Raw genomic sequence first — 11,260 nt, forward strand, 5'->3', positions numbered from 1 at the left:
CAGATACATCTAATTCTTTATATTTGTGCTTTTCTTGGCAAGGATATGGAATGGTTTGCCATTTTCTTGGCGCAGCTGAGACAACAGGGTTAAATGACTTGTCCAGAGTTACATAACTAGTTCATATCTGATACGATATTTGAACTCATAAGAATGAATCTTCTGATACCAAATCTAGTGAAATTCATTTGTAGCTGCCCTAACAGAACACACTAATAGGCTAAAAGGGTTTCTTCCTATCCATTCTCCATTCACTCAAATAACACATTTTAGGTTCTTACTGTTCTTGGAGCATTGTGATAGGTGCTTGTAAAGTTAAATGATTTAAACAAAACAAGATTTTTGCCTTCATGGAATTTCCAGTCTAGAATATATAACACAACTTTATTCTGGAAGCAATGTAGACTGGGTCATCACACTTCTTCAGTAGCTCCATCTGGCCATCCCCAAGTCAAATACCACAAAATATACTTTAAAATTAACTTATAAAGATAGATTCATTGGGGATTCATTCAGATCTTTAGTAACTAAGCTCACCACTTAAATGATGTCAAAGAAGTTAGATTAGTACTTTCCAAGTCTCTACTGAATGCTCAGTGTGTCTGTGAACATGTTCACTCCAGATGTATTGGCCATTCAGAAAACACATACATGTGTAAATAATTGAATCATTGAGCAGGACATACTTGTTCCCAGGGTCCATTAGGTTTGGATATCATATCCAGAGCTTATCTCAGTATCTGGCATATAATAGGCATTTTAGTAAATGTTCATTTAATTTTAATCAAGTTCCTATGTGTCTCCAAGTAAAGACTCCCCATTTTCTACATGTTTCAAGAGGTATGACGGCTGTTAGAACCCTGTTAAGGAAGTTAAATAGCTTCTTTTTGTTGTTGACAATTGTCAGGAGTAATAAGTTGCAAGAAGACCAATAACTTTCCTTTTTCTTTGACAGCATTTCCACCAGCACTGTCCCTATCATCATCCTAGATGCACATGTTTCTAGAAGAAAAAAATGAAAGGGCAACTAGGTTTACCATATAAATGAAAAAAATTTGGTTTAGTGTTTTCCACTCTATTGAATATTCTTGTTTGTGGTTGCAATACCATTTTAAAATGCAATGACATCTTTGGGAAGGTCGACTAGAACCTCAGTGACTATCATAGGTGCATTGGCTAAACCAAATGGCCTAATTTTGTAAGCAAAATGTCTAAACTGTGTCCAAAACTTTGACTTCAACCACTCATCCTACTTCTAATTCTAAGCTCGTTACATATTCCTCATGGATATATTTTGATATAAATTCAAATATCTTGAACTCAATTAAGACTATCTTAGATTGATTGGAGTGAGTAGCAGTAGTGGTTGGTTATTTTAGTTTGACTTGGTAAACAGCAAAATGATGTTTTTGGGAGAGATATGATTGTGGGACATACAAAACTTCAATCTAGGGCACTAAAATTTTGAAGACCTTGATAAAACTTGAACTTAGAAATGATAAAAATGATTGATAACAAATAATTGTAATAATATTTTATTTTATCCACACATAACCCTAAAAGGTAGATATTATTACCCTCATTTTATGATGAGGAAACTGAGAAAGAGATAGGTTAAATGACTTGCTCTGACAAACATTAAATGTTTGAGGCTGGATTTGAACTCAAGTCTTCAAGTCCATTACTCTCTTCACCATACTAATTGCAAAAAAGAACTGAATCTAGTAATTAAATTTAGTTACCATGAACAATCAGTTAAAATAAAAAGTTAGTTCTTTTCTCTCTCTCCAGTAATTGTGTTCCATGAACTTTTTCCTGGCCTGATACTTTTAAAGCATTGTGCTAGTGGAGTTAAATGGTTTAAATAAGACAAAGCCCTGTCTTCATGGAATTTCCAGTCTAGAATGTATAACACAACTTTATTCTGGAAGCAGAGCAGCTCCCTAGCTGGCCCCTCTAGCAGTAGTCTTATGATGTCCTGGGGAATTTGTCCTATTATTCTGGGACCATTTCCTAAATTATCTTACCTCATATGACCTTAGATTCTAAGGATTACATTTCTCCCAGTGAAGGAGTCTGTAAATGGAAAAAGAGAACAAAGAGGTGAATTGAAAAAGGTTTAATATATATGGTACAACAGAGATCAAGTTACTGGAGTGGCTAAGTCTACAGGAGAAAATTCAGTGAATTGTATGGGAGACAGTAGGTACTAGGCAAGTATTGAGTTAAATAAAATTTTGCATTGAGTCCTAAAGGACTGTTAAGAAGCAATTAATCATAATTTGTCTTATAAAACTCTGAGAGAAGACTTTTTGAGTTGTGTTGGGAATCAAGTATCTGGGAAGAGATAAGAAGACATGAGATTAGAGACTAATATTGGGCATAGAATTTTTATAATAGTGAACAATGTTTTTCTGACATCAATGGTAATGGGTATGACAATTAAATAGACCCTTAGTAGATCTGTGCTCCTATGGTCTTAGAAACTTGGGTTTCATATTAGCTCAATGAGTCTCTAACTGCATGGCTTTTGTAGTTGTTTGTCAAAGATTTAACCTCTATTCTCATGAACATTTGTCCTTTTCTTCCATAGATCTTGGAATATGTTGGGCTATTTTTTGTTAAAATGAAGCAGTGTTCAAAGATCTGATTTTTTTTTTAAATTAAAGGATTGTTTAATGAGGCACTTAACCCTTCTAGATCTATCTGGTCATAGATTTGATAGTCCATCTGGAGAAATGGAAACGAGAGAAGACAATGTCCATATACCTAATGGGAAAGTTAATGGCAAGAAACTTATAAATCCATGAAGTTCATTTCTAACTTATAAGTTGAGACTGCATTCACATAAATCTATTGTGGGAAACCATATAAAGGTTAATGCTGTAAAACACCTTGGTCCCACACTGCAATCTATGTAGCAACTCCCATCCCACATATTGTGTGATATGCTCATTCTCATTCCCAGATATTCTGCATTCCGTCTAACATTTTCTTTCTCTCATGATCTGAAAGTAATGTAGGTTAAGCATTGGACATGAAGGTCAAATAACTAGCTAGCTATGAGAGAGTAATTTTTTTTCCTAGGAAAAGAAATGAGAGGTGAGAAGAGACCAAAAAAACAGTGAATGTTATAAATTTAGAATTTGGGATGATTTACATGAGCTAATGAGGAAAAAAATAAGCAGAATCTAAAGAATATAGCCATAATAATGTATGAGAACATAACACTGAAAGAAATCAGTCAATGCAATGAGGAATATAAACCCTAGAGGACCAATCAGAAACATAGCTCCCTCCCCCAAACTGAGAGGTAGTATACTGTAAGGGTAGAATGAGTCATGCCCTGTCAAGCATGGTTTTATTTTATTTTGTCTACTTTAAAAGGTTTAATGGAAAAGAAAAAGAATGTGGTCATTGAGAAGTGGTAGACTTTTTTTCCCCAAAAAGATCAATAATGCATATATTTTAAAAAACAAAAAGAAATGGGAAAGATTGAGTAAATGAGTCACTTTCTCTATGATAATGAATTACTAACATTTTAATGGAAATAGGGAAAAAGGGAGAGAAACAGATGCACCTTCTGAACATTAGTGTTTTGAAAGGTTATTGAGGGAGTTGCAAAAAGGAAAACAAAGGACTTGAGGAATAGACTGGTTCTGTCCTGAGGTTTATAAATAGGGGGGAAAGAGAGGAAGGGAATAGGTTACTTTAGAAAGGAGGAAGAAACGGGTGGAACTTAATGTTTCTCATAATTGGTGTTCTTGAAAAGAAAAATGTGTAAACATAATAGGAAGGAGTGGAGCAGCTTTAAGTCATTCTGAACTCTTAAATAGGAAAGTTTAACCCACACAGAAATAAATGAAAAATTACATCAAACTCAACAGGTATACAAGTAAGGATTGAGAATACCAAGCAGGAAGGAGTTTAAAAGAAATCTCTTCAACCTAAGAGAATGAATTAAAAGGATAAAGAATTAGAATCTAATGGGGCATCCATCAGTTGGAGAATAAATGAATGATTTAGGAGTATAATGAAATTATTATTGCATTGTAAGAAATGACAAAAGATTTAAAGGAATCCCAGATATTAACTGAAGCAAAGTAAAATAAACAAGAGCCAAGAGAACACATTTATATAAGAACAACAAATAATTTTTGTTGTTGTTTTTGCAAGGCAGTGGCTTGCCCAAGGTCACACAGCTAGGTAATTATTAAGTGTCTGAGGTCAAATTTAAACTCGGGTCCTCCTGACTCCAGGGCTAGTGCTCTATCCACTGCACCACCTAGCTGCTCTAAGAACAACAACATTATAAAGAAAAGCAACTTAAAAGACTTAAGAAATTTAATCAAAGCAATAACTAACCATATTTCTGGAGGAAACTTCCTGACTGGCTATTGTATGGATTTATTTTTCTTTATTGTTTCTTTGTTATAAGGATCCCCTCCCATGTTATAGGGATCTCACCTCCTCTCATTAGGGGTGAATATCAGAGAAGAGAGGATTAATAATAATGTGGTCAAAAAAGAGCAATGATTTTTTTTTAGATGCATAGAAGTTCAAAAGGAAGAAAAGACAAGACTAATCATCTGAAAATAAAGCATCGAATTAATTATACCTTTTTACTTTGAACAAATGGTATAAAATAGTGGTTCATAGTTTCTCATACAACCCATTTCTTGTTCTGATGTGTATATGGAAAATCTCAGGGGTTTTATTATTGTTTATTTTTGGTATTTAAATTCAGATTAAAATAATAAAATGAAGGTCTTATTTTTTAAAAAAGAGAACTCAGTAATGAATAATGCCTAATTCCTAGAAATTTTTTATCCAGTTAAACCCTGTTAACTCAGTTAACAAAAAATCATTATTTTTCCAGATTTATATATTTTCATATAATATTCCTTTAAGTATGTTTAGTAAAAGTAAGATGAAACAAAGTTATTCTAAGTCAGGAGTTAGAACTTCCTTTCAAAACCACCCTCTCTCTTGTCATTCCTTCCTTAAACTTGCTTCCTTCTCTTGTGTCCTTTCTAGAGAAAGAGAACAACCAGTCCTCATCTTCTGTCTAATAATCCATTCAATACTCGAAACAAGCACAAAGTGATACAGGCCCTTTACAGTAATTATATTACAAAAATAAGAATTTATGGATTGGAAAACATGTTCCACCCAACAAACTATGGATACTTATTATCAAACCAACTTTTATTGAACTCCCACTAAATGTGTCGAGGGGACATCACTGGGTATGATGAAGCGAATCGGGCATCCAGAGACACATGAAAAAACAGAGCCAGTTGGTACCTGAGAAAGTGTGGGTTGGCCATACAGCTGTGCAAAAAAAGAAAAAAATTCACACATAGAGTAAACCTGTTAATAAATGTAATGATTCTCTCTGTTTTTCCCTCATAAATCTTCTCCTTTGGGGATTGTGAAAAAGCCAGATGTGTGATCTGGGAAATGTCCCAGAATTAATCTTCTTTAAAAGTTAACATTCCACATCAGTTGCACAGGCTAGTGTTTAGAATGATGGTGAGAAACAACCCCTGTGGTTAGAACGATCCAAAAATGTCAGCTCCTTGTAGTATAATTCAAACTACAGCTAAACTGTGGTAGGTGGAGCCTCAGAAAATTGATTCACTAAATCACTCCTCTTCAGATAATACCTTCTGAAGGGACATTTCACCTTATTGTTGGTATGGTATTTTGGGGGGATTAGGGGAGGGAGTGGGAATATAACTCCTGCTACCTCATGACCTCTAACAAAGGATGTTTGAGTCTTAGAGAGTAGTAGTTCAACAGATCCGGAGGATAAGTGACTTATCACTATATATCAGAGGTGATACTCGAACTCAGGTTGCCCTGACCTCAAGATCTTCCCACCTGCTGTCTAACGACTAGGTCACATTACCATTAATACAGACCTAAGACTGTTTAACACACACACACACACACACACACACACACACACACACACACATTATATATTGCACCACTATTTTACAACTGTAACATAATAATATATATCATCCTGAGTTAGGGAAATAATAGTCCCATTAGCTACCCCCTAACCCATCAGATTTAAAAGGGATATCACCAAAAAAGGCTAATGCCTACTTATCCATAGAAAAAAAATGACCAAAATGGAGCTTCTCACTGCTTACATATAGGAGCTTATGTGGCAAGGTTGGGTACAAATAAAGATTCAAGTGAGAAATTCTTGGCGAATTCACAATACAAGTTCATTGCCCTTCACTTCGCTCCTATGTAACAGATCTTGACAGAATTTGTGACTTTGATTTCTATCTCTACTTCAACTCCTCCATATAAAGACTAAGGCTTGGCAACTGCCTTTGATTATAGTTTTCCTCTTTGGACTCTAAAGTTTCTATGATTTAGTAAATGCGAAAACAACTGAAAAAGTCCTTCTCTGAGTAGACTTTGGCAAAATTCTACCTCAAGCTATTTGTGATATACCATCTTAATAATCTTCCCCTTCTTCACCACCATATTAATTGAAAGGACGTAGGGGAAAGAACATTTCATTTTTCTTTGATTAGAGAAGTCACCTCACCTTTCTGGACCTCAGTTGCCTGATCTGTAAAATGAGGACATTGGAATGACATTCTTTAATGTCCTTTCTACTTCTAAATATATAATTTAAATCAATGATAATTGTAACTAAAGCTCTTTTCTCACACTAAAATGGTTTTCTTTCTTTACCTGGAAGTGAATTTTTAAAAAAGCAAAGAATCATAGATTCAGAGCTTTAATATTAAAAAAAATCTTACAAGAATTAAAGTCTAAATCTCCTGTTTTATAGATGAAGAAACTGTCACATTAAGTCATGGCAGTCTGGATTTGAACTCAGCTCCTCTAACTCCAAATCCAGTACTTTCCCTCTGCTATATCTCCTATCTAATATTAAATAAGTTAAATTAATATTGAATAAGTAAGTTAAAAAACACAACTTAAACTAAATTGCCATTGTTCAGGCCTTTGCATGATTTTTCTTAATATTTTTATGGGATGAGTATATGGAATTGTGTCATTTATGGTTGATACCTACACAGAATAGAGTTGTATCCTCATTCTACACTTGACAACAAACAGTAGTAATAAAAACCTAGTTTGTTTGTCATATTGGTCCATCTCATACCAGAATGGTCAAACTATTTGATACTGCTAATCTTAAGTTTATTAGTATTGACAGTAAGGATAACATGGGTGCTTCTATAAAAATGTTATCACAGCTCACAAGAAGCTATTTGCTTTTACATACTTCACAATTAATTAAGATATTTCACTGCTTGGTTATTAAAAATGTGAATGATTAAAGAAGATGTTTGATAATGTAAAGACTAACAGACTGCCTTCTGTGGGAGTGGGGGGAGGGAAGCAAGATAAAGGGGAAAAAATGGTAAAACTCAAACTAAATAAAATCTTTCTCAAAAAAAAATGTTTGAGATAAGGAAATTAAATGTTCATAGTGGAATTTCAGGTATCTTTCCATTCAGGGAGGTTTTTGGGTACATTTTGATATCTCCTAGAGACATTAACTTCTATTTGCCCAATTCTATCTTTTAAGGAGTCATTTTCCTCCATTAACTTTTTTGCTTCTTTCCCATTTTGCACTTCCATTCCCAATTGTACATTTTAAGGAGTTGGGTTTTTTTGGGGTTTTTTTTTAGTTTTTTTCAAGGCAAATAGGGTTAAGTGGCTTGTCCAAGGCCACACAGCTAGGTAATTATTAAGTGTCGGAGACCAGATTTGAACCCAAGTACTCCTGACTCCAGGGCCGGTGTTTTATCCACTACGCCACCTAGCCTCCCCTAGGAGTTGTTTTCTTCAGTGGATTTTTGTATCTCCATTTTCATATGACTAATCCTACTGTTTTAGCAATTATTTTCTTTTTCCTAGTTGTTGACTTTTTCCCATAATTCTCTTGCATCACTCATTTCTTTTCCTAATTTTTCTTCTACCTTTCTTATTTGATTTTGAAGCTCCTTTTTTGAGCTCTTCCATGAGTTCTTTCTGGGTTTGTGACTACTGATCATTTTGAGGGGAGGGAGCTTTACCCATAGGTGATTTGATATTGTTATCCTCTTCTGAATTCATGTCTTGATCTTCCCTGTTACCATAATAACTTTTTATTGTTAGTTTTTGTTTGTTTGTTATTATTGGTTTGGTCATCTTATTCATTCTCTTTTTTTCTTTTAAATTTGAGCTCTGCTACTGGAATAGAAGGGGCATTGTCTCTGACTTTTAGTGCCAGAGTCTGCCAACCCTAGTTGTTTATCTGGTGTTGACCTGGGGGCTAATCTGGACCCTTGTGTCTATGCTGAAGGGGTTCAGTTGGGGGTGGCTGGCACTGCTGGTGGCTTTGGGGATCTGGCAGCTTGCCTGGTGCTGAGCCAGGGTCCTGGTGCTGCTGTCTGGTATGTGCTGAGTTTAGTGAGGTGTTCCTGCTTGGCATCTGCCTGTTTACCTGAGTTAGACTGAAGGATTTGGTGGTTCTTGGAACTGGTCAATTCCCCTACCTATATGGAAGCATTTGGAGGATTCTGGAATTGGGATTTGCCTGTTCCATCAGAGTGGGGCTCAAACCTCCTACTGTTTTTCTAATGAGGGGCTTGCTGCTGGCTTACTGGGATGCTTCCTGTCCTGGATGGTCCTCCCCTCTCACATCAGTGAGACAAACCTTTCCTGCCAACCTTCCAAGTTTCTTGGGCTAAAGGATTGTTTCATCCCATTTTTTTGTTGGTTCTGCTATTCCAAGATTTTTTTGGGTCACTATTTTATGGTTGTTTGGAGATGAATATGGTAGAGTAATGGTGATATCCTGCTTATTCCACCATCTTACCTTCTCTCTCCTGATGGGGCACATTTTGAAGCAACCATTTTAACAAAGATCTGGAAACAAAGTAAGTACCCATCAAATGGAAAATGGAGAATCAAGCTATGGTAAATGAATATAAGAGAATATTATAGTGAGAAAAGACATATAAGGAATCCAGAGAAGCCTGGGAAGATTTGTATGAATTGATGCTGAACAAAATATTCAGAAACAAAACAACAATATAAGAAAAAGGAACACTACAAGGAGATTGAATTCTGAGTAATTTTAATGACAAGCTTTGTTGTGTACAAAGATTAATGTCTGAGATTGGATTTGAACTTAGGTCTTCTTGATTCCAAATTTATTGTTCTAGTCACCATATGAGACTAAAGGTCTTGTGGATCCCAATAGAGTAGAATAGAATGATAGGTCTGGTTAATTTTTTTTTGGTTTCCACTTCATTATGCAAAGGAAAATATAGTTTATGAATGGCAAGATCCTTGGAAAGAACATGGACTAGATTGCTGTAATGTTCAAATAAAATGAACCTTCTGGTTCATATTAAAAAAAAAATACCCACTCACTAAATTACCCTTGGACCTTACCAGAATGGTTTGGTTTACAGGACAAAGTGCTTATTTAAGTATGCTTATAAAGTATACTGTTTAGAAGATGAGAATAATTAAATGTTCAAGTATAATGAGTCACTTAATGTAACCAAAATGATATCTGAACTCAGGAACCTCTCTGAATTACAAAACAAATGTTGTAAGAACACAAAGGGCATGGGTTATCTGGCATCTAATAATACTGAAAGATTATACTTCTTCAATTAAGGCTCAGGCTAAGAGAGACTCTGAATTAATGTACAACCATGGGCTTCTTGCAAGCAAAAAAAAAAGAGGATGGGACTAGGGAAGTCGACACTGTCACTCCAGTGAATAAGTAGTAAGAGGGCAATTGCCTTATGGGTGATATAAATGTCTTAAATGTTTCTAAAAAGGACATCTAAAAAATTACTGCTGTACCTAGAATATCTACCTAGAAACCTAGGATCATTAGAATTTGTTTAATTTGAAGATATATTTTTTGTTTGTTTCATTTTAAAATTTTAGTGTAATTATTCTTTTTTTTTTTTAGATTTTTGCAAGGCAAATGGAGTTAAGTGCCTTGCCCAAGGCCACATAGCTAGGTAATTATTAAGTGTCTGAGACGGGATTTGAACCCAGGTACTCCTGACTTCAGGGCAGGTGCTTTATCCACTGTGCCACCTAGCCACCCCTAGTGTAATTATTCTTATAAGCCTTTGCTATTCCTCCTCCCTAATCCCCACAAATGAACAGCAACAATAAACTCACAAAAAATACACAAAGGCCATTAAAACAAATTCCCATGTTGCCTATATCCCAAAATGGATGTTGGATTCTGGATTTTAAATCCATCACACCTCTGCTAGGAGGGGAGTGATATGCTTCATTTTCAGCACTACAGACTCATAGATTATGATTGCATAAATCTAAAGTCATTCAAAGTTTTTTTTTCTTTATCATATTTCCTGTGTAAATTGTTCCCTGAATTCTGCTCATTCATTATCCATCACATCCCTAGAAGTCTTCCCAGTTTGAGGAAATTCTTACAATAGGGTCAATTTAGCCAATATTTAAACTTCTATAATTTTAAGTACCACAGCTTTAGGAATGATAACTTCTAACATTTCTTTTCTTACATGGGAAAAGAATGATCAAGTCTCACTCTTATTGGACAATCAGTCAATCAATAATATTTATTAAGCACTAGTTATAGATCAGTCAATCAATCAATAAACATTTATGAAGTACCCACTATGTATTGGGGATGCAAAAAGAAGGAAAAGACAATCCCTGCCCTCAAGGTGCTTACAGTATAAAAACTGGATTTTGCAATATGCAATCAGACACACACTCATGCACATATAAACCCACAAAAGCAAACAAGCTGGTAGAAGGAAGACTCTGGAATTAAGAAGGGTTAGGGAAGGCTTTCCTTGGAGAGAGGATTTTAGTTGGGATGTAGAAACCAGTCACTGTGCACATGTATGAAGAATGAAGCAGTCCCTACTTTTGATGAATTCATATTGTAATGCTTTTAAAATTATGCTATATAAAGTTAACATTTGCATATATATATATATATATACACACAAATATATATCGCACACACACATACACAGTAGCTAAATAATAGGTACTTTAGGAAGACTATTAGCAAGTAGGGTATGTAAAGAAGGAAATTCATGTATAATTTGAGGAATTTATGTATAATTTGGTACCTGAATTATATCTTGAAGGAAGAGATTCAGTGACTTGAAAGGAAGAATTGGAAGGAATAATCTGCCCTAAGGCCCAAGGATATTAGAAGGAATGTCCCAAGAAAGAACAG

General features: G+C 34.9%; 1 long non-coding RNA gene across 1 annotated transcript in view; it reads right to left on the reverse strand.

Annotated features, from left to right (window-relative positions):
* The window catches only part of LOC141491821 (uncharacterized), a 14,672-nt gene extending 12,596 nt beyond the window's left edge, over positions 1-2,076 (reverse strand). The window contains exon 1 of the long non-coding RNA XR_012469780.1: positions 2,028-2,076. This is a non-coding gene — a long non-coding RNA (uncharacterized LOC141491821). The remainder of the gene's footprint in view (positions 1-2,027) is intronic.
* Positions 2,077-11,260: the final 9,184 nt, after the last annotated feature.

This window comes from Macrotis lagotis, chromosome 6, assembly GCF_037893015.1.
Source record: "Macrotis lagotis isolate mMagLag1 chromosome 6, bilby.v1.9.chrom.fasta, whole genome shotgun sequence".
NCBI classification, from domain to species: domain Eukaryota; kingdom Metazoa; phylum Chordata; class Mammalia; order Peramelemorphia; family Peramelidae; genus Macrotis; species Macrotis lagotis.